Raw genomic sequence first — 22,222 nt, forward strand, 5'->3', positions numbered from 1 at the left:
CAGGCACATATATGCATTCACAAAATATACACAAAATGAATGAAAATTAATTGGGGTTGGGGAAGGCCCTAGCAGCAGGAGGTGATCAGGAAAAGCCAGTAACCACTAATGGCTGAGACCTGGTGTTTTGTAGTTTATATAAATAATCCCATAGGCTTAAGGTTCAGAGGGAAACTCTTGGCAGTCATGTCCCTGTACAGAGATTGCAGCCGACCTTTATGGTTCTGCGGTATATCAAAGCTGTGACTTTGTATATAGTGAGCTATCTCAACAACTATCTCTATTATAGCAATTAAAGGTCCAAGGTTGAACCCCAATCTGCACTTCTTAGAACTATAACAGACACTAGAAGACATACACAATCCAGAAAATGTATTGCTAAAAAAGGGTTTTAGCAGAACTTCCCAACACTTCTGCATCCCCTCCCCTAGAGTAAAATTAGCCCACCTGCAAGGGAAGAGGTCAGAAAGGTCTCAGTGACCAAGTGTTCCATTCCTTCTTCCCAAGGAGATGTCACCCTTCATTTCTATAAGGAAGAAGCTTCTACCCTTCATTTGTACAAGGAATGGGTTGCAAGGGTGAAGGCTGGAAGAGAGCAGAAATGATCTAATCAGACCTCCTATTTTAACAGAAATGAAGGGCCCACTTGTCTCACAAGTGGAAGGTGAATCTTGGACTTCTGACTTCAGATTCGGGGGCTTATCCATTACAATGATTGTTGTGAGAAAAAGTATTTTGTATCCTGGTGTTCTCTGAGTGACTGTGTGATTTATATTTCCCTTCTCCCTACCTGAGTTTATTAATCTTTTACAAGGAGGAGTGAGGGGTGTATTCTAGTCCACAGACCCTCCAAAGGGTTAAATGAATAGATTGCACTGGGACTAATAAACTTGGATGGAAAAAAACTTACATCTTCATTTCAGTATAAATGGTTTCCTTTGTAATCCTAGATATTTTATGTTATGTATTTATCAACAATAATCTGAGAAAGAGTCTATAGGTTTCATTAGACTTTCATCAAACCAGTAAGACAAAAAAGTTGAGAACTTTTGTTCTAAATGTTCTCAGCTTTAATCCAGTAATCCCAATACCTTCTTGCTGCTCTCCTAATGAACACAGAGTGGAAATAAGGGGGGAAATGGGGGTGACTATCCCCCTACTTTTTTCCACACATCCTTTACAGCTGTCCTCAGCTATACATAAATGTGTGTGTTGGAAGAGGGAGGAAGGTAAGACCTGAGTCCATTTGAGATTGGCCCACCCAGGTTTGTACATTTTCTCAGCCCTGCCCTGACTAAACTGTGTTTACAATTTATAATTTCTTACATCATACCATGTTGGATTGCCTTTATCAGAGCCAAAACATGACTTGGGACCTTGAAGCTGAGACTCACAGTGGTTTCAGTTCAATTCAATCAGCATTTATTATTGATTAATCATTAATAGCAATAACCCCTTCAAATTTATACACAGTGCTTTTGATTTTTTTTTTCAAAGGGCCGACATATTGTCTCATTTTCATAGAGGTATATACCTAGAACCAGGAACAATCTTGGAAGTCATGTAATCCAACACCTTTGTTTGGCAAACAAGGAACTGAAGCTCAGGAAGATAAAATGAATTTCTCACAGAGAAAAAAAAAAAAAAAGCTGAGTATCTCTTTTGACTATTAATTCTAGGGTCCATGGACTAAACTTCCCAAGATCACTTGGGAAAACTGGAAAGTTTCCTCCTACCGATGTAAGAAAAGCTCCAGGGAAATAGCTCTCAGACAAGTTGGAGAAAGGATGTTGGTATCCAAGCCCTCAAGTTGCTTCCTGCCCTCCTTCCTCTCTCCCCTTTCCCTCCCTCTCTCTCAACAGAATCCTCAGGTGCAAAGGTTCCGAAAGCTTATCTGTTGGTAGAACATTAAGCTGTGTCACCACTGGACTGGTCTGTTCCTCCACCCCTTCCCCTCCAATCTCCCATAGCTGCCTCTTCCTACACATTAAAGAATAAACCTAATGATACAAAATAAAACTGAAGAAAGGTGTAGTGCTGTCGATTATCCAGTAACCAGACAGAAACCTTGACAGAGACTGGATATTCTCCCACTGAATTGGGGGGCAGGGGCAGTGAGGGGTCTAGACTAGGAATCAGGAGATCTGCCTGGAACCTGTGTTATGTGTTCCTCAGTTTCCACACCCATCAAACGGAGGGCTCGGTGTGCTATCGTTGGGAAGGGTCTGTGTTTAAATCCCCCTTGTCTCTCTCTTACTAGCCGGGGGACTTTGAAGAAGTCATTTTATTTGCTTCTGGACCTCATTTTCCTTGAGAAATGAGAAGATTGTGCTCTCTCAGTCCCACCAGCTCTGATTGGATGTTACTACTAGATGATCACCAGGGTGTCTTCTGGATGTTGAGTGTATATTCCTAAGGCTGAAGACTTCTGATTTGTCCTAGAACTGGGTCTTTTAAAGCTAGAGATGCCCCTGGCTGCTGACTGACACTCGCTAGCTCTATGACTGTGGGTAAATCACACAGGTCACCCCTTTCTCTCCTTGAGCTTCAGTTCCTCCTCTGTAAACGGGGAACTAGGGGGGACATTGCCTACTTGTTGGGATTGCACTTTGTAGACTTTAAATGATTGTATTTGCTCGGACTCCACCTTACTCCGCTGTTTAGAATTTGTTGAGACTCTCTAGAGAGCTCCTTCCTTTTTACAATTTTATCATCCTTTTTTTCTTGGCTGTCCTCATCACCTCATCCTGACAGCCCCCCTTCTCTGGAAAGAAGGCTCTAGGATCCTGAGTGGGCTAGATCCTCCTCATGGGCCGCAGCAGCAAAAGCAGAGGCTGCTGGGAGATGGCCAGGCTGCCGCTGGGACTCAGGCTGGTCCCTTCACACCTCAGCGGACAGAACCGCGCCGCCCGGGCCCCACACCCTGCCCGGTTGCTCTGACAACCGTCTCCCGAGCTCCCCCAGCCCTTCAGGAGGGGGCACAGGCTCCTGGGGGGGGGGTGGTCTGTGCCCAGTCCCATTCAGGCTCCCTCTCCGGCAGGTGTGTCGGGTGGGGGTGGCTGGGGCATTGTCCGGCTCAGACTGGGGTCTGAGGCAGTTGACTTTATTGCTGGGCATAAAGGATAATCATTGACCACAACCGTGCTGCCTTGAGCGTCAGCACCCCAGCCCCCCAGGCCATCTCTGCCAACTGTTAGATTACTTTACAGTCACATAAAAGGGACCTGGGGCTGGCCCCGGGGACTTTGTTCTCCCCAGTAGGGGAGGGGGGAGGGGACCTTCCTTGGGGACTGGCCTTGTCTTAAAATATTTACTCAGCCCAGAGAGGACTCCGCTCTTTTATTGACCCGCAAGCAGAGACAATCCCAGCAAAGGCAGGCTTCCCCCGTGCTGCAGCCCTCTGCCAGCTCAGCGACCCAGAGAAAGGCACAGGGCGCTCCCCCCGCCTCCCCTCTGCCAGGCTGGCTCGCCAGGCTTAGGAAGGGAACCCAGAGAGAAGCCCGATGTCACCGGCCTCCCAGTTCCTGCTAAACTGGCGTTCAAGGCCCCCCTCACTCTCCATCCAAAGCAGAGGAAGGAAGAACGTCTTGGGGCACTCTCTGTATGTCAGAGAAGTCAGGAAACCAAATTTAAGTCCCATCTGAGCCCCTAAATAGGGAGGCGATCTTGTCTTTGGACTGATCCAATCCTGGGGGTGCCCCCTTGCTCTCACGGGCTAGGACCCCACGGGTTCCCTCTGCTCCGGCCAGGTGGGCCTCCATGAAATGCCCTCCAGGACTCCTCCCTCTCTCCGGATCCTTCAGGACCTCCCCACCTTGGGGAAGCTTTCCCAGCCCCCCCTCACACACTGACCTCTCCTTCTGAAGGCCACCTCTATCCTCCAATTGCAGAAGGGGCTGGAGAGGGCTTTGACGCCTCCATCTTGCCAATCTCTGAGAACCAGCCATCACCCTGGCAGAACTTGAACCTGGGTCCCCAGCATCCCGTCACCCTTCTCTCCTCCCCCCACTCATTCAGAACAGCTCAGACGGCCTTGACTCATCCATACCAGGACGGGTCTGCTTCCCCTTCTCCAGGGGATTGGAAGCAGGTTCCCTGGAGGAACATGTGCATCAAATGGTGATTGTTAGGGAGTGTAGGGGAGTGGGGAAAGTGCACGGCCTGAGCCCAGAAGAAGACCTGAGTTCAAGTATTATCCCTGACACAAGTTACGGAGAGATGGGCAGCCCGCTGAGTCTCAGTCTCCTCATCTGAGAAATGGGAATAACACGCCGTCTCACAAGATGCTTGTAAGAACGTCCCTTTGCCAAGGCTTAAGGATAAAGGTGTTCCCAGCGATCCCCAGCTATGTCAAAGACAAAGCGCTGAGTCGTGGGTGCCAGAACCCCACCTCCTGGACAGGAAGATGCAAGTCCCTCTGACACAGACGGGCTCTGTGATCCTGATGAAGTGATTTATCCTCCCCTCACCCTCAGGAAACTCTCCGAGATTGTTCATTGGTGAGGGGGTGGCGATCTGCGCTGAGAGAGGGAGATCACTCACCTGGAGTTCCCCACACCGCCGATGAAGTCACAAAATGACAGAAGAGTGAAGGGGCAGCTAGGTGGCGCCAGAGTACACTGAGCACTGGGCCTTGAGTTGGGGAAGAAAGTTCAAATCCAGTCTCCGGCACTTGTTAGCTACCGGATCCTGGAAAAGTCAAATAACTTCTATGTGCCTCAGTTTCCTCATCTGTAAAGTGGGGTGATAATAAGAGCATAATTATAGATAATACTAATCCCTCCTATGGATGTGTAGGAGATCAATCCAATCCAATAAACATTTATCAAGTCATGTGACCTTGGGTAAGTCACTTAATACGGCCTCAGTTTCCTCATCTGTAAAATGAACTAGAGAAGGAAATGGCAAACCACTCCAATATCTTTGCCAAGAAAATCCCAAATGGCGTCATGAGAGTAGGACATGGTTGAAATAAATGAATATGTTCATGAACTAAACTGAAACATGTGCCTGTCATGGTCCTAGGAGTTGGAAATACAATTAATAAAAAGAAAAATAATCCCTGCCCTCCAGGAGCTTACAATGTAAAAGAAGGCAGAAAAGTGAAGGGTGAGGTAATAATTGAGATAAAATGAGATAATAAGGGATGAGGTACCAAATGAGATCATAACTGTAAAGTACTTAGCTTTGAAGAATAAATTAAGGCGAGGACAATATGGAGGCAAGGAGGCCAATTAGGAGGCTATTGCAATAGTCTGGGTTAGAGGTGATGAAGACTTGAAATAGGTCAGTGGCTATAGAGTAAAGAGAAATATTATAGATGGAAGTGTTAGATTTTTAAAAATTTTAATAGCTTTTTATTTACAAGTAATATGCATGGGTAATTTTACAGCATTGACAATTGCCAAACCTTTTGTTCCAACTTTTCCTCTCCTTCCTCCCACCCCCTCCCCTAGATGGCAGGATGTGACCAATACATGTTAAATATGTTAAAGTATAAATTAAGATTTTTTTTTTTTAATTTTGTTGAGGCACTTGGGGCTAAGTGAGTTGCCCAGGTTCACACCGCCAGGAAATGTTAAATGTCTGGGGTCATATTTGAACTCAGGTCCTCCTGACTTCAGGGCTGGTGCTCTATCCACTGCGCCACCTAGCTGCCCCAGGAGAGTTAGATTTGACAAGACTTGATGGATTTGGGAGTGAGGGAGAGGAAGGGTTGGGGGTGGCTTTGAATCCACAGAAATCCACAAGTCAGATACCTTCTATGTGCCTCGGTTTTCTCCACTTTAAAATGGGGATGATAATAATAGCAGAATTATAGATTATAATAATCCCTCCCAGGGATGTGTAGGAGATCAATCCAATCCAATCAACATTTATTAAGTGGTGTGACCTTGGGTAAGTCACAGGGTTCTGTGACAGGATGGGAAGGACAATCCTCCCTTATAAGCACATTGAGGATGTTAGAATCCACATATAATGGCTCCACTGTCTTTGATGGGAAAGGAGCTATAGAAATACTTGCAGACCTTTCTCTTCTCTCACTCTGCTGTTCTGCTTTCCAGTTCTGGCCTTATGTTTGCTCAGAATGCTTTGGTTGTGTTGAGTTGCCATAAAGGTGCTTCCCCTCCACTGCGCCTCCCTGTTAGGCGAGCATGTACAGTCTTCCATCGTCATTCTTTGTAAGATTTTACAAATGCGTTTATATTCTAAATAGGGAGTCAGCAAACCACGGTTGCCCCCCCCCCACTTCCCGATTTGGCCCTTAGAGTCACCATCATGGTAACTGATTTGTACTGCTTCGGTTTTTGTATGGAAGTATTATAATAGCTGTTTTGTGGGTAATAGGGCCAGCCAGGTAGCCTGGTGGATAGAGAGCTGGATCCTAAGTTAAGAGGTTGTAGTTGCGTTCAGTCATTTTACTCTTAATATTTTTTATTTTATTTTATTTATTTTATTTTAATATATGTATATTTGTTATATATAATTATATATCTTTATTTATTTTAATTTTTTTTTTTTTTTGCAGCTAGATGGTGCAGTGGATAGAGCACTAGTCCTGAAGTCAGGAGGAACTGAGTTCAAATCTGCCCTCAGACATGTAACACTTTCTAGGTGTGTAGTGATACTAGGCAAGTCACTTAATCCCAATTGCCTCAGCAAAAAAATATATTTTTTAATTATGTATTTTACATATTTATTTTAATGTAATAATATTAATTTAATTTTAATTATTCAGTCACTTCAATTGAGTCCATCTCTATGATCTCATTTGAGGTTTTCTTAGTAAAGAAACTTTAATAAAGGTTTGTCATTTCCTTCTCCAGCTCATGTTACACATGAGAAAATTGAGGCAAACAAGGTTAACTAACTATCCAGGGTCACACAGTTAGTAAGTATCTAAAGCTGGATTGGAACTCAAGAAAATGAGTCTTCCTTATTCCAAGCCTGGTGCTCAAGTTAGAAGGACCTGAGTTCAAATCCAACTGCAGACATTTAGTAGCTGAATAATCCTGGGAAAGTTACTTAAGCTCTATTGGCCAATAGATAATTTTAATTATATTAAGTTTAAAAGTTTTTGTACGAACCAAACCAATGCAGACAAGATTAGAAGGGAAGCAATAAATTGGGGGGAGGGAAGTTTATATTCAAGGGATCTGATAAAAGCCTTGTTTCTAAAATATAGAGAGAATTGACTCAAATTTATAAGAATTCAAGCCATTCTCCAACTGACAAATGTCAAAGGATATAAATAGGAAATTTCCAGATGATGAAATTGAAACTATTTCTATCCATATGAAAAGATGCTCTAAATCACTATTGATCAGAGAAATGCAAATTAAGACAACTCTGAGATACCGCTACACACAGCTCAGAGTGGCTAAGATGACAGGGAAAGATAATGATGAATGTCAGAGGGAATGTGGGAAAACTGGGACACTGATACATTGTTGGTGGAATTGTGAATACATCCAGCCATTCTGGAGAGCAATCTGGAACTATGCTCAACAAGTTATCAAATTGTTCAAACCCTTTGATCCAGGAGTGTTTCTACTGAGCCTGTATCCCAAAGAGATTATAAAAAAGGGAAAAGCACCCACATGTGCAAAAATGTTTGTGGCAGCCCTTTTTATACAGGCTACAAACTGGACATTGAGTGGATGCCCATCAATTGGAGAATGGCTGAATAAGTTATGATAGATGAATGCTATGGAGTGTTATCGTTCTATAAAAAATGATCAGCAGATTGACTTCAGATGCCTGGAGAGACCTACATGAACTGATGCTGAGTGAAATGAGCAGAACCAGGAGATCATTGTACACGGCAACAACAAGAGTATATGATGATCAATTCTGATGGACGTGGCTCTTTCCAACAATGAGAGAACTGAGACCAGTTCTAATGATCTTGTGGTAAAGAGAACCATCTACACCCATAGAGGACTGTGGGAACTGAGGGTGGATCACAACATAACATTCTCACTCTTTTTGATGTAGTTGTAGTTTTCTTGCATTTTTCTTTCTCGTTTTTTCCTTTTTGATCTGATTTTTCTTGTGCAGCACGATATTTGTAGAAGTATGTATAGAAGACTTGCACATGTTTAGTATATACTGAATCACTTGTCATCTACAGGAGGAGTTGAGGGGAAGGGAGGGGAAAAATTAGAACGCAAGATTTTATAAGAGTGAATGTTGAAAATGATCCATGTATGTATTTTGAAAATAAAAAGCTTTGATTAAAAGAAAAAAAACTCTATTTGCCTCAAATTCCTCATCTATAAATGTCATTTTTTTTTTTAGATAGCACTTACCGTCCAGGATTGCTGTGAGTATCAAATGAGATAATACTTAAAAAGCACTTAGCACAATGTTTAATACATAGTAGGTGCTATATAAATGTTAATTATTAACTAGTGTCATCATCATCATCATCATTATTATTAATGTGCTTTTCCCAAATTATTTCCTTTTTTAAAAAATTAATAACCTGGAGCAGCTAGGTAGTGTAGTGGATAGAGCACTAGCCTGGAAGTCAAGAGGACCTGAGTTCAAATCTGACCTCAGACATCTGACACATTCAAGCTATGTGACCCTGGGCAAATCACTTGACCCCAATTGCCTCAGAAAATAAATAAAAATTAATAACCCATTTAACTAAGTTAGGCTATAAATGTTTTAATTATTCAGTATCATTTTCTCGATTTTATTCGTTTAGCTTTTTGTTCATTTTGATCTCTTTTCTCACAAGTCAGTGGTCTGTGTGCAGCAAGACAACTGATTCAGAAATGACTCCCACATCAGTAGTAACGTATATCTTATCCAATCAAACATTATCAACTTCTTCTTCTTTTTTTTTTTTTTTTTTTTTTTGGCTATTTGATTTAGTGTTGGCCCTATCAAGCCCCTTCTGAGTCTTTTCTCAAGTGAAGTATCTATGATTAGATAAAGTAGAGGTATAATGTTTCTGCTAGTTAATAAGTCTTTGGCCTCTTTCATTCCTTTCTCCTGAATTTTATCTTCCAACATATTTTTCTCATGTATTCTAAAATTTGCAAAAATTATACATGCACTAAAGATATTTCGGTGAAGATACTAGCAAGCATTTGGGAGGCTTTCAAAAGCAATATTCCACAGTAGACCACAACATTATAGCATCAAACAATTGATTGAAATACAAGATTTCACTGTATTTAATTTTTAAAGGGAAAAAAAAGCATCTGATCTGATAAAACAAAATCCTAATGGCTTTTCTCCAACAAGTTGTTTTCCATACGTATGTCCAAGTTATACAAGATTCCTGGAGAAATATAATAAAAGCCATAGCTTTGTTCAGTTATCTTTGATTGTTAATATCATGCAAGAGATAAGGAAGAGAAATCTGTGCTCACCAGGGATGTCATGGAGGAGATCTAACCTAGCATCAAGCAGCCTTTATGAACCTTTGTTTGTCAGACCCCTTGGAAGGTGGTGAGGAGACAAAAATGAAACTGTCCCTGCCTTCAAAGAGCTTACGTATTAACAGAGGAGAGAAGACACACACACACACACACACACACACACACACACACACACACACACACACATACAAATAAACACAAATCCCACACAAAGCAGACTTCAGGTGATAGCCCTTTGGGGCCTAAAGGGTGGGAAGGCACTAAAATTTGGGGGAACCACAAAAGGTCTCAAGCAGATCATAGTGCTTGGGTTGAATGTTAAAGAAAGCTGGGGCAGGGTCCAGGAAGGAGAGAATCCCAGGAAAAAGAGAGAAAGAATGTAGGAAGAATGACAAAGTCAACATCCCAGCTAGATGGGAGGGGAATATGGTATAACAAGGCTGGAAAAGCAAAAGGGGAGACCAGACTGAAGAGATTTTTTATAGAAGGGGAGGCCTTTCAGATGTTTTTGCTGTTCACATCAGCTCCTGGAATGTTCAAGAGCTTCCAAAATGAGATTAAAAATCTCTCTAAAGAATTTAAATATCCATAGGAAAAAGCAATGGATGAAGAATACCCATTTCCCAGACTATTTTTACACAGTTGGGTAGGCAACTTATGAAGCTCTCTTCCTCTTCCTCTCTCCCTCCCTCTTTCCTTCTCTCCCTTTCTTTCTCCCTCTCTCCCTCCCCTCCTCCCTCTTTCTGTCTCTCTGTCTCCCTCTCTCTCTCTCTCATTCTCTTTCTCTATGTTTTTCTCTCTCTCTTGCTCCCTCTTTTTTCTTTGTCTCTCTGTCTCTCCCTTTCTCTCTCTCTCTTTCTCTCTCCCTCTCTCCTTCTCTCTGTCTTTCTGTCTCTCTCCCTTTCTCTCTCTGTCTCTGTGTCTCTGTATGTCTCTCTCTCTTGCTCTCTCTTTTTCTCTTTGTCTCTCTGTCTCTCTCTTTCTCTTTCTCTCTGTCTCTCTCTCTGTGTCTCTCTCTCTTTCCTTTACTCTTTCTCCGTGTGTGTGTGTGTGTGTGTGTGTGTGTGTGTGTGTGTGTGTTAGACAACAGTTCCAAAATGAATTGGGCTCTGAATTAAAGGAGAGACAAATCAGCTAGACTGTCTTTGAGAAATTACAAAATTATTTAAATGACCCTAAACTTCTTCCTGAAACAAAGGCCCAATTTTTAAGACTAATATTCTTTTGGTGGCGGTATATGGCCTTGAGCCAGGGAACACTACAATCCAAGAAGAGTGAAGACTGAGAATGATCCATAGTGTATGAGAACAGACCACAAAACACTTCCAACAAGGAATCTGAGCCCGGTCCCAATTAGTTTATACTACAAATCCCATGAAGTGATTGAATTATTTGAATTCTAACTGCATATTTTTCATTGGGCTGGAATCAATTACCACGTATTACATAATTATAACTCTGAATAGTTTAAATTCAAATACATTCAACCACTTCACAGGATTCATTGTTCTCCCTAATTGGGACCTGGCTGTACCACCAAGAAGCATCATAAGGGATTTCATCACAGAAATGTATGATTAAAAATAAGATCAACTGGTTAGTACTAAGAGTAAAGGATAACTGATATTCTAATGCTATCAAGAGAAATTGAGAGAATTCCCCTGGAATTCTGTGGACTTCCTGGGACCCAAGTGGATAGTGATGGAGACTAGATCTATAATTTTAAAGATATCTAGAACTGCCAGAGAAAAGCAGTTTCATTAAAATGAAATAAAAATTATATTCAATAAAGAACCATGGAAAAATAGACTAAAAACCAATTGAAAATTAAATAATCTAATTCAAAAAAATGAATGGGGCAAACAACAAATCACAAGGGATTGCCACTGTCCGTGCAAGTCCACCAATCTGTTTGAAACTTATACTCTCAGAGAGGTTCCCAACGCTGATAGTGTCACTTGGCCAGTGTATGTCAGAGGTAGCTCTTCCTGGATCCCATGTCATCCCCCTATCCATTGTGCCATGTTGTGGCAAATTCCACGGGAGAACGTAGGAAAGAGTAACAAATGTGAATAGGTTTCTTCTCTGGAGGAAATACTTATATGAGTGAGATCACAACTTCATTTGACTACTTGAGAGAAAAAAACCTTTTACTTCCTTAAATTTGGTAGTTGAATCCATGGATGGCTACAGTGGTACTTGAGATGACATATTTCTATAGGGAAAGCCTTTCCAAAGCTGAAAGAGTTTTCAGAACTGATGAGTTATACTTGATCTCTTTATATATACTTCCTATTTCCTCAGGGCAAGTGACTTAGGCCTAGGGGAGTGACCAAAGATAAGCCATTTTATATTCCAGGGTCTCAGTTTTCCTAATCTGTAAAATGGGCATATTAGGCAAGACCTTGACTTTTCACCAAGTTGTCATAAAGATTTTCAAAATATATGAATGCTTAGAGAGGGAAAACAGGAAGAAAGGGGGCCTCTCAGTAACCGATCTCAATCTAGGCTACAAAACAGTAATCATCAAAAGTATCTTGATACTAGCTAAAAAATAAAGTGGTTGATCAGTGGAACAGATTAGGTCCACAACCTACAGAAGTAAACAAATACAGCAGTGTGGACGCCAATTATTTGGGTAAACTCCTGCTATTTAACAAAACTGGAAAGCACCTTGGCATAAATTAGGTATAGACCATCATATAGACCATCAATATACAACAATAAACTCTAAAATAGTACATACTTTAGACATGGAAAGTGACTCCATCAACACAGCAGAGGAGCAAACTTTCATATCTATGGTTAAGACAAGAATTCATAATCAAGCGGATAATGGAGAGGTTCAGAAAAGGTAAAATGGACAATTTTGGTTGTATAAAATTTCAAAGTTTTTGCAAAAGCAATCAATCAAAAGAGAAACAGGTAACCAGGAGAAAAATTTTTGCAGTGAGTTTCTCTAATAAAGGTCTCATGTCAAAATGTACAAGGAATTTATTAAAATATATAAGACTAAGAGCCATTCCCCAATAAGGAAAAAAAAGTTTTCACAGGAATAAATCCAGACTACCAACAACCATATTTTGAAATGCTCCTTTTCACTAATAACTAAAGAAGTACGAATTAAAACAATTTTGAAGTTCCATCATCTATCCATCAATTAGCAAAGAGGACAAAAGTGGAAAATGATAAATATTGGAGGACTACAGGAAAACAGGCATACTAGTGCATTGTTGGTGAAGCTGTAAATTGAAATACATATTCTGGAAAATATTTTGGAACTAGGTTTCAATCTAAAAGTTGTACAACTGTACGTACCTTTTGACCTATTGATATCATTTTTAGACTTAAGCCCCAATATAATAATAATACTAACATTTATGCAGCACTTGCTTGTGTTAAGCACTTTATAATTATCTCATTTGCTCCTCATAATAATTCTGAGTAGTAGATGCTTCTATTAACCCTATTTCACAAATGGGAAAACTGAGACAAGTAAATGATTTGCCCAGGATCATCCCACTAGTATCTGATGTTGAATTTTAACTCATCTTCCTAAATCAAAGTCTAAAACTCTATCCACTGTGCCAAATAGCCTTAATCACTGAATGTGTGGCTATCTCAGCCGAACTGAAACCTATTGAATTCCTTAACTTCCAAAAAGGTTTCTCACTGCATCCGGGGCCATCTGCCATCATCCTGATCTATATCTGACCACTGGACTCAGGTTTCCTACAATCAGATCCCAAGCTTTTCACATTTACGCTTTTCTTTGGGACTCTTTCCTATGTCCTCTCATTAGCGTGCAATCCAACATAGCACAATGGATAGAGCCAGAAGAGAGAATGAGGCTGGTGACTTTTCACAGCCTCTTCTCACTTAAATCTGATTCATTTGCACATCACGGCATTACATCCCTGTTGTAATAGTCACTTCAAGAATGAAGGACAAACAACAATATCTAGCTGCCACAGAGATCAAATAAAGATGGAAAGGATTTATCAATATTTTTAGCAGCAATTTTTATACTAGCCAAACACTGAAAACTGAGGGAGTATCTATTTATTAGGGAATAGCTAAACAAATTAAAGTATATGAATAGAACGGAATATTATTATGCTATAAAAAGGGATCAATTCAACAATGTCAAAAGAAACTGGAAAATATCTCTAAATTGATAGAGAATGAAGTTAGCAAAACTAAAATAATTTATACAAGGATCACAAAATAATAGAGAAAAATAACATTGAAAGGCTTTAGAACATTGATCAATGCAATGATAAATCAGAAATTTTAGGGACCAATGATGAAACATGATACCTATTTCCTGTCAAAGAGGTGATGGACTTCAGATATAGAAGCAGATACATTTTTGGATATGGCCAATGTGAACATTTGTTTTGCTAGATCAGGCATTTTTATCATGTTTCATTTTTTAAATGTTCGATAAAATTTCATTTTTAATGTTTATTATTCAATTGGGAAGGAGGAAGAAGAAAGTAAGAATAAATACTTGTAAAAAAATAAATAATTTAAAAAAGCTATTCTAAAAGAATGCAAAAGCTTTCATTAAATATATGAAGGCAAATTGGAAAATGTTAAGTTCTATTTAAAAAATTCACCTGTTCTATTATTGTTGCTTGGTTTTGGTTTTAGTTTTGGCTTTGGTTTTGGTTTTGGACCAAACCTGTGATTTCATTTCTGTAGGAAATTCCCAATGAGGAAACTCCCTCTACAAATTCTGACTGCCACCTGCTCTGCAATTTAGAGTCTTAGAGAACTCCCTGTTATAAAAAGAAATGAACTGACTTTCCCTGTATCTCTAAGAAGTGAACTTGAACCCAGGTCTTCCTGACTAACATTTGCTCACAATATCTCTCTTTTATTAATATTATAATTTATTTATGTTCCTAATTATCTCCCACATGCCTAGAAATAATTATCAGTCAGTCAACAATGAATGAACATTTATTAAGTATCTACTATGGGCTAAATACTGTAGTAGGTGAAGGGATACAATGACAAAAAATACAATAAAATGAAAACTCCCTGCCTCAAGGGCCTCCATTCTAGTGGGACCACCTTGCATTACTTCTCCTTTACTGCTCCACTTTTGTGTGAATTATTCCTCTACCTGCCTCCTATTGAGGATCTGGTTTTTTCCATTCCCCTCTTGTACTTCCCCATATAGAGGGTCCATATTCAGGATTTTAAGTTTCTCTCTCTCACTCAAACAAGGGAGGGCCCCAGAGAAAGAGTGTCTAACATGGATTGGGCCACAGGCAAGAGGAGACCTGAGAGATAAAGGGGAATGTGGATGCTTTTAGGAGCAGATATTATAGAACAGAGTCTAAGCAAGATGGCAGAGTGGAAATGCTATAAGCTCATTGAGAACAGAAGCATGGATTGTTTTCCAATTTATCTTTGTAGTCCTAACCTGAGCTTTGTGCATTATGCATAGTAGGTGCTTTTTACAAATGCTATTTCATCCTTACATAATTGACTCAGAATCAAGAATTCTGTTTTAGACACCTAACCAAGATCATCGTTTAACCATGTGGAGCCACAGTTTCCTGATCTGTTAAATGACAACAATAAAACTTTTAACCTGGAAAGACTTAAATAAACTGATCCTGATTGAAGTGAGCAGGACCAGGAGAACATTATATATATAGCAACATCATACCATGACGATAAATTTTGATATGCTTTGCTCTTCTCAGCAATACAATGATCTAAGATACTTCTCTTGATCGAAAATGTTGTCGAGAGAAAGAAATAAGGAGTCTGAATGCAGACACTTTTTTGTTGCTTTTTTCTTTCTTATGACTTTTCCCTTTTGTTCTGATTATTCTTTCACAACATGACTAATGTGGCAATATATTTAATATGATTGTTACATGTATAATCTATTTCAGATTGGGAGAGGGGAAGGAGAGAAGGAGAAAAATGGAAATCAAAATCTTATAAAAGTAAATGTTGAAAACTAATAAGTAATTGTTAAATTTAAAAAATAATAATAATACTATATCACCCATCTAATAGGGTGAGGAAAGTGGTTTCCTCATTCTATAAATGTCAAGTTATTATTTATTGGATTTCCCCATGCAAGTTTCAGAACCAGAACTAATTCAGGGTGACCAGGACTTTGATTTCTTTCTTGCAACAAAGCTTTGGCCTACCATCCCACAATGCTTCTTTTTTTTTTTCAATTTTTAATAATAACTTTTTATTTTCAAAATACATGCAAAGATAGTTTTCAACATGTACCCTTGCAAAATCTTGTGTTCCAAATTATTCTCCTTTCCTTCCCCTGACTCCCCTTTCCCTAGACAGCAAGTAATTCAATATAGGTTAAATATGTACAATTCTTCTAAACATATTTCCACATTTATCATGCCGCACAAGAAAAATCAGATCAAAAAGGGAAAAAATGAGGAAAAAAGCAAGCAAACAACAAGAAAGGTGAAAATACTATGTTGTGATCCATACTCAGTTCTATGATTCTCTTTCTGGGTGCAGATGGCTCTCTCCATCACAAGTCTATTGGAACTGGATTGAATCACCTCATTATTGAAAAGGGCCACGTCCATCAGAACTGATCATCACATAATCTTGTTATTGTGTACAATGTTCTCCTGGTTCTGCTCATTTCACTTAGCATCAGTTCATGTAAGTCTTTCCAGACCTCTCTGAAATCATCCTGCTGGTCATTTCTTACAGAACAATGATATTCCATAACATTCATATGCCATAACTTACCCAGCCATTCCCCAACTGATGGACATCCACTCAGTTTCCAGTTCCTTGCCACTACAAAAAGGGCTGCCACAAACATTTCTGCACAGGAGCATCCTACAATACTTTTGAGAGTCCATACCTTCACCTGATACCACAGCCCACACCCTATCACAGGGGCTAGATCAGAGTACTTGGGGACTTAACATCATTTCCTTTCCTAAAAGGACTATTCTTTCTGTCTGCTTCTCCTTGGTACCAGAAGTCCTAGTCAGTACTGGGGATCTGTTGGTCTCTGTCCTGTTTTCGCCAAAGCCTAAAGCAGAAGACCCAGCATCATCCTCACAGAGAGAATCCATCAGGAGCCAAAAGATATAATTCCCAGCTCAAGGACAGATTATACCTAAGAATATCAGGCCACCCTAGAAGGGCTGGAATTCCAGCAAGGAATGCTGTCCTTGAGAGATTTCCCCATTATTGTAGGAGGTCAGAGATGGGAGGATACTCTTTTTCTAGGGGAACTTCAGAGTCATGTATTTTGGGGTCAGAGGCTCTTTCCATAGCAACAGTCCCAAATGGCCAAAAATATGTGGAAAGATGTTCAAGTTTACTAAATAAATCAGGACAACTTACTCATGTTGCCCCACAATCAAAAGCTGGGAGCTCCCATTGCTCTGAGCTCTCTTGCTATCTCTAAGAGCCTGCTCATGCCTGTCCCACACATAAATCACTTATCTCTTTTCTGAATCCATCAATCAAAGGCTTTCCTGAAGACTAAAGGAGAATAATTTATATATAGTATTTTTAAGTTTAATAAGTTTTCCAATATTCACCTTAAATCTCAGAAGAGCCCTGTGAGAGAGTTGCTACTATATATTAGTATAGTATAGATGAGAATACTGAAACCCAAAGGGGTTCTGACGTGCCCAGGATGATGGAAATCAGTAAGTGGCAGGGGAAAGGTTTGAACCTAGGTTTTCTCATGGATCCGGAAGTCAGGAAGAGCCCAATTTAAATCCTGAATTAGATATTTACTAGTTTTGTGATCTTTCACAAACTTCTGTTTCTCTCAGTTTCCTCATCTATTAAAAAAAATGCAGATAATAATAGCACCTATCTGCCAGAATTATTAAGCTCAAATGAGATATTTGTAAAAATAAATAAAAAATAGTGTAGGTACTATATAAATGCTGGCTATTATTAAAAAAAAAACAAGATTTCTATATCTGTAAGTACTAGTGTCTCCCTCCATGAGATTCCCTTCTATTGACTCTTTCTCTGTTTTATATGTACTTAATCATTTACACGTTCTCTCTCCCTTTGGAATATTAGCCCTTTGAAGGCAAGGACTGATTGATGAATGTGGATGGGCTGACTCCCTCAAGAGGTGGAGTATTTTCCGTGACTCAGGTGTGCTAGGGAAGGCTGCATGGAGGGGCAGGGCTCGAGCTGGATGCTGACGGAGGGATAAGGTTTCCACAGATGGAGAAGGGCTGTGACCACGGTGTAGCCCCGATTGCTAAAATAGTCTGGGTGATGGTGCAAAAGCTGAGAGGAGGTTGGGGGGTTGTCGGGGAGGGCGAGAGAGCAAGTGGGTCCAGACGGGGGAGGGCTCTGAATGTCCTGACTCGTCCCTGTTTCTCTGCCAGGGTCCATTCCAAAGGCAGGGTTCCTCATGTCCCATTGGTTGAGATGTGTTCTAAATGACACTGCCAAAAGGTGGAGGGGGAGAAAGAGCTATTTTATTAGAAAGTGGCCAGCACAGATACACAACCACACACACACACACGAATGCTCAAAAGTTTTAATAAGATGACCTTCCTCTATCGGAACTGGGTAAGCTGCTCCCAGAGCCTCCAGATGAAGTCCTGTGGTCCAGCCTGCACGTGTCATGACTCCAGGGATCAGTGTCCTTCCCCCCAGCTCAGCCTGAGGGGCCCGGGACACCCAGCTCTCCTTCTGCTTCACCAGGCAATCCCCTGGGGAACCAAGACCCACCTGGAGCCCAGCCCACAAGCCCTCACTCTCCCTCCGCACCCCACCTCACCCCCAGCAGGGCTCCCCTGCCAGACTCCCTCGATAACATCAGCCCCACAAGAATCTAGGTCATCCTGCTTATCTCATGGTGAAATTAAATCCATCTAGGAATCCAGCCTTGACTTCAGTTGTACATGTAAATCACAACCATATTTCATGCTTAGAAATGGGGTCTAGTGGGAAGGATGGGGAAAGAGGAAAAACCCCAGGGACACATTGGCTTGGAGTTGGAATGCAATTTATTACCAAATAATTATATGTTATCTATGGGTCCAGATCATAGCTTGAGTATGTGTAGCAGGGAGAGGCGGCCTTAAGTATTTCCTAACCCTGTTACCAGCTTTTTCCAACTGCTTTTGTAGCAAAAACTTTACTGAGTTATTAGTAGCTGTGCAGTGAAACCGTCAAGTGAACATGGGGGTGGAAGGAGAGACAGAAACAGGGACAGACAGAAACCTAAAAAGCAAACCCTATCTAAATCTCTAAGTGAAGGAAGAACAATTAGCAAAACTGTGCACTGTTTCTGTTTAACCTTTGCCTTCCGAGGCTTATTGTAAGATTTTCTGCTTCTATTACAGCATTTTGCTTATAACAGAGTGTTTGCTGAGCCAAACTCCCTGATTTAAAACATTAACACACTAAACCTTCAAACATTTTTTTTTATTCTAAGGATAAATTAAGGTAGAGAATAAAACTAAAGAAGCAATTTGATCAAGAAAAGCCAACCCAACTAGGTCTCAAAGTGAAAAAACAATTAGCAAAATTATAGATTAAAAGTTATAGTACATGAATGTAATGGAATATAAGAAATGATCAGCAGAGTGATTTCAGAAAGGCTGAACAGACATACATAAAATGATGCTATGTGAAGTAAAAATTAAAAGCTATTATTTTTAAAAATTATATATAGATTAGGTTTCTGTTTATCCTTTTCTTCCCAAGAATAATTGTAAGACTTTCAGCCTCTATTAGAGCAATTAGCTTATAAAGAGGAGAAGAGAGGAAGGAAGGAAGGAAGGAAGGAAGGAAGGAAGGAAGGAAGGAAGGAAGGAAGGAAGGAAGGAAGGAAGGAAGGAAGGAAGGAAGGAAGGAAGGAAGGAAGGAAGGAAGGAAGGAAGGAAGGAAGGAAGGAAGGAAGGAGAGAAAGAAGGAAGGAAGGAAGGAAGGAAGGAAGGAAGGAAGGAAGGAAGGAAGGAAGGAAGGAAGGAAGGAAGGAAGGAAGGAAGGAAGGAAGGAGGGAAGGAAGGAGGAGGGAAGGAGGGAAGGAGGGAAGGAGGGAAGGAAGGAGGGAAGGAGGGAGGGAAGGAGGGAAGGAGGGAGGGAGGAAGAAAGGAAAAGGAGGGAGGAAATTTTAAAGCTTTTCCCTTCTTTTCCCCTCCTCACAGACGCCTTCTGTCTTGATCTCCTCCTTCACATGAAGAGGTAGCTATTCTCTTTGCCAAGGCAAACCCCTCTACATGCCTAAGGGATCCCATTCCATCCCATCCTCCCCAGCACATTGCCCCTTCTCTCATTCCCATCTTCTCACTAATCTTTAGTCTTTTCCTGCCTATTAGCTACTTCCTTTCTGCCATGTCTCCCCTATTCATCCATCCCCATTTGCCATCATCTAAATTTCTTGAGAAAACCATCTACAACAGGTGCCTCTACTTCCTTTCCTCTCACTCTCTTCTAAACTCTCTAAGGTCTAGTTTCCTTCCATAACATTCAGCTGAAATTTCTTTCTCTGCAGTTACTAATAATCTCTCACTCGTCAAATCCAAGTGCCTTTTCTCAGTCTCCATCCTTCCTAACTTGCAGTCTTTGATACTATTGCTCCATTTCTCCTCCCTGGATTTCTCTTCTCTTTCAGTTTGCATGACTTTACTCTTTCCTGCTTCTCCTCCTCTCAATCTGACCACTCCCATCTTCATCAATCATCTCCACTTGGTGACCTCATCAATTCCCATGGATTCATTTCCATCTCTATTCCAAAATCTAGTTTTCCAGCTCTAATCTCTCTTCTAATCTCCAAGTCCAATCAGAGGATCATCTGAAGGTGCCGGAGAAGGTTGCCTTGCCTCTAAGAGTAAAAAAGGGTAAGGTTCCCTTGGGTTACATACCATGCTGAGAAGAGAACACTCAAGATCCTGACTGGTTCCTGGTTGCCTCAAGCTACTGGGTGAAAGTCAGGAACCATGTTTTTTAAATGATTTCATTGCTTTAGGAAACTCTCCCAAGGAAATCCCTTCCACCAATGTTGATTGAAGTCTTCGGAAGTTTCCTGGAACACTGGGAAGATTTAAATATGTTGGCCAGGGTCACATAACCATTACGCATCAGATGTACTACTATGAATCAAGGTCTTCCGGACTACAAGGCCAGCTCTTTATCCACTACACTAAGCAGGAAACATTTGAGTTCATATGATCCTAAGAAAATCAGATTCTTGCCACCTTCTCCGAGCATCTTGCTGTTTCCACAGGGCAAGCAGAGCACAGCAGAGCAGAAAGAATCTAGACAGTCATCCAGCTTAGGAGAAATGAGATAGAAGACCCAAAAGATGACAAGAAGCGGTCCTAATAAACCAGAAAGTGGTTCTGATGGAAAGTCAGGGAATAGGTTTGACAGGAAACAGCTTCCCTAAGAGAAAATTACCTTGTCTTTCTACTGTTCAGAATGAGTGTGGTGATGGTCCTACGTGGGCCTGAACTTAGACATGAAAATGAGCTTAGAGATCGTGTAATCTGGCTCATCTTCATGATCCTGAGTCCCAGGTGCTCTTCACATTGCCCCCCACCTGCTCTCACCAGTTCACTTGCCACTGTACTGTACCACTATCTTCAGTCCAAATCATCACCTATCTAGAGCATTGCTTTTAAATATGGGTACACCATTTTGGGGATGGCCTCTCAATGTAAGTGGCCCCTAAGTCTGTGGGTGTTTTAGGCTAGTGCTTCTCAAAATGTGGTTCAGAGAATCCTGGGGAGTCTAAAACCATTTCAAAAGATCTACAAATACAAAATGGGTTTTTATTTCTAATAAGGTAAATACACATATAATCCATATAAACAAAAATTCTTTGGACAGATTCTCAATTATTTTTAATAGTATAAAGATATTGAGAACAAAAATTTGAGAACCACTGCTTAGGATTTCCTCTCTATTTTTTCCTTTGACTATCACATTCACTTCCATAATTTTAATAACTAGATAAATATCTCCCAGATCTAGATTTCCAATCCTAATCTTTCCAAGGAACTCCAGTTTCATTCCTTCAAATGACTGAAGGACATCTCCACCTGAAAGTTCTCAAATTCAACGTTAACATGAATATTGAATAAAAATATAATTCATCTTCCTACCTAACTGCAATCCTCTTCCAATTTCTTGATGAGCAGACAAATTTCAGAAAAACCTGGAAGACTTGCATGAACTGATGCAAAGTGAAGTGAGCAGAACTAGAAGAATACTGTATACAGTAACAGCATTATTGCTGATGGTAGACTTACCTCTTCTCGGCAATTTACTGACGCAAGACAATTCCAATAGACTTGTGATGAAAAGTGCTATCCACTTTTAGAGAAAGAATTGATAGATTCTGAAGGCAGAACAAAGCATACTATTTTCACTTTATTTTTTTCATAGTTTTTTTTTTCTTTTCTGTTTCTTTTTTTACAACGTAACTAATATATTAAAATGGTTTACATGATATCACATATATAAATGTGTATCAAATTGTTTACTCTTAGAGAAGAGGATGGGGATGGAAGAAGGCAGAAAATTTGGAACCCCAAATTTTATTTTAAAATGAATGTTAAAAATGTCTTTACATATAATTTAAAAAAATACTATTTAAAGGAGGAAAGACAAATTAACCTATTTCTGTTGATTGTACCACTCTCCTTCCCAAATTGTTGCAGGTTCAGAATTCAGAAATTCCCTTTCACTCTTCCTCCTCTTTCACTATCTCCCCATATCAATCAATCAGCAGCTATTTAATAAGCTCCTACTATGTGTTACTCTCTGTGCTAGGTACAATGAAGACAGAAATTAAGCAGTTTCTGGTC

General features: G+C 40.3%; 1 long non-coding RNA gene across 1 annotated transcript in view; it reads right to left on the reverse strand.

The window, feature by feature from the left end:
• LOC127548027 (uncharacterized) overlaps window positions 1–20,395 on the reverse strand; it is a 64,589-nt gene extending 44,194 nt beyond the window's left edge. Inside the window, exon 1 of the long non-coding RNA XR_007950306.1 lies at window positions 20,276–20,395. This is a non-coding gene — a long non-coding RNA (uncharacterized LOC127548027). The remainder of the gene's footprint in view (window positions 1–20,275) is intronic.
• Window positions 20,396–22,222: the final 1,827 nt, after the last annotated feature.

This window comes from Antechinus flavipes, chromosome 2 (genome assembly GCF_016432865.1).
Source record: "Antechinus flavipes isolate AdamAnt ecotype Samford, QLD, Australia chromosome 2, AdamAnt_v2, whole genome shotgun sequence".
Classification (NCBI taxonomy): domain Eukaryota; kingdom Metazoa; phylum Chordata; class Mammalia; order Dasyuromorphia; family Dasyuridae; genus Antechinus; species Antechinus flavipes.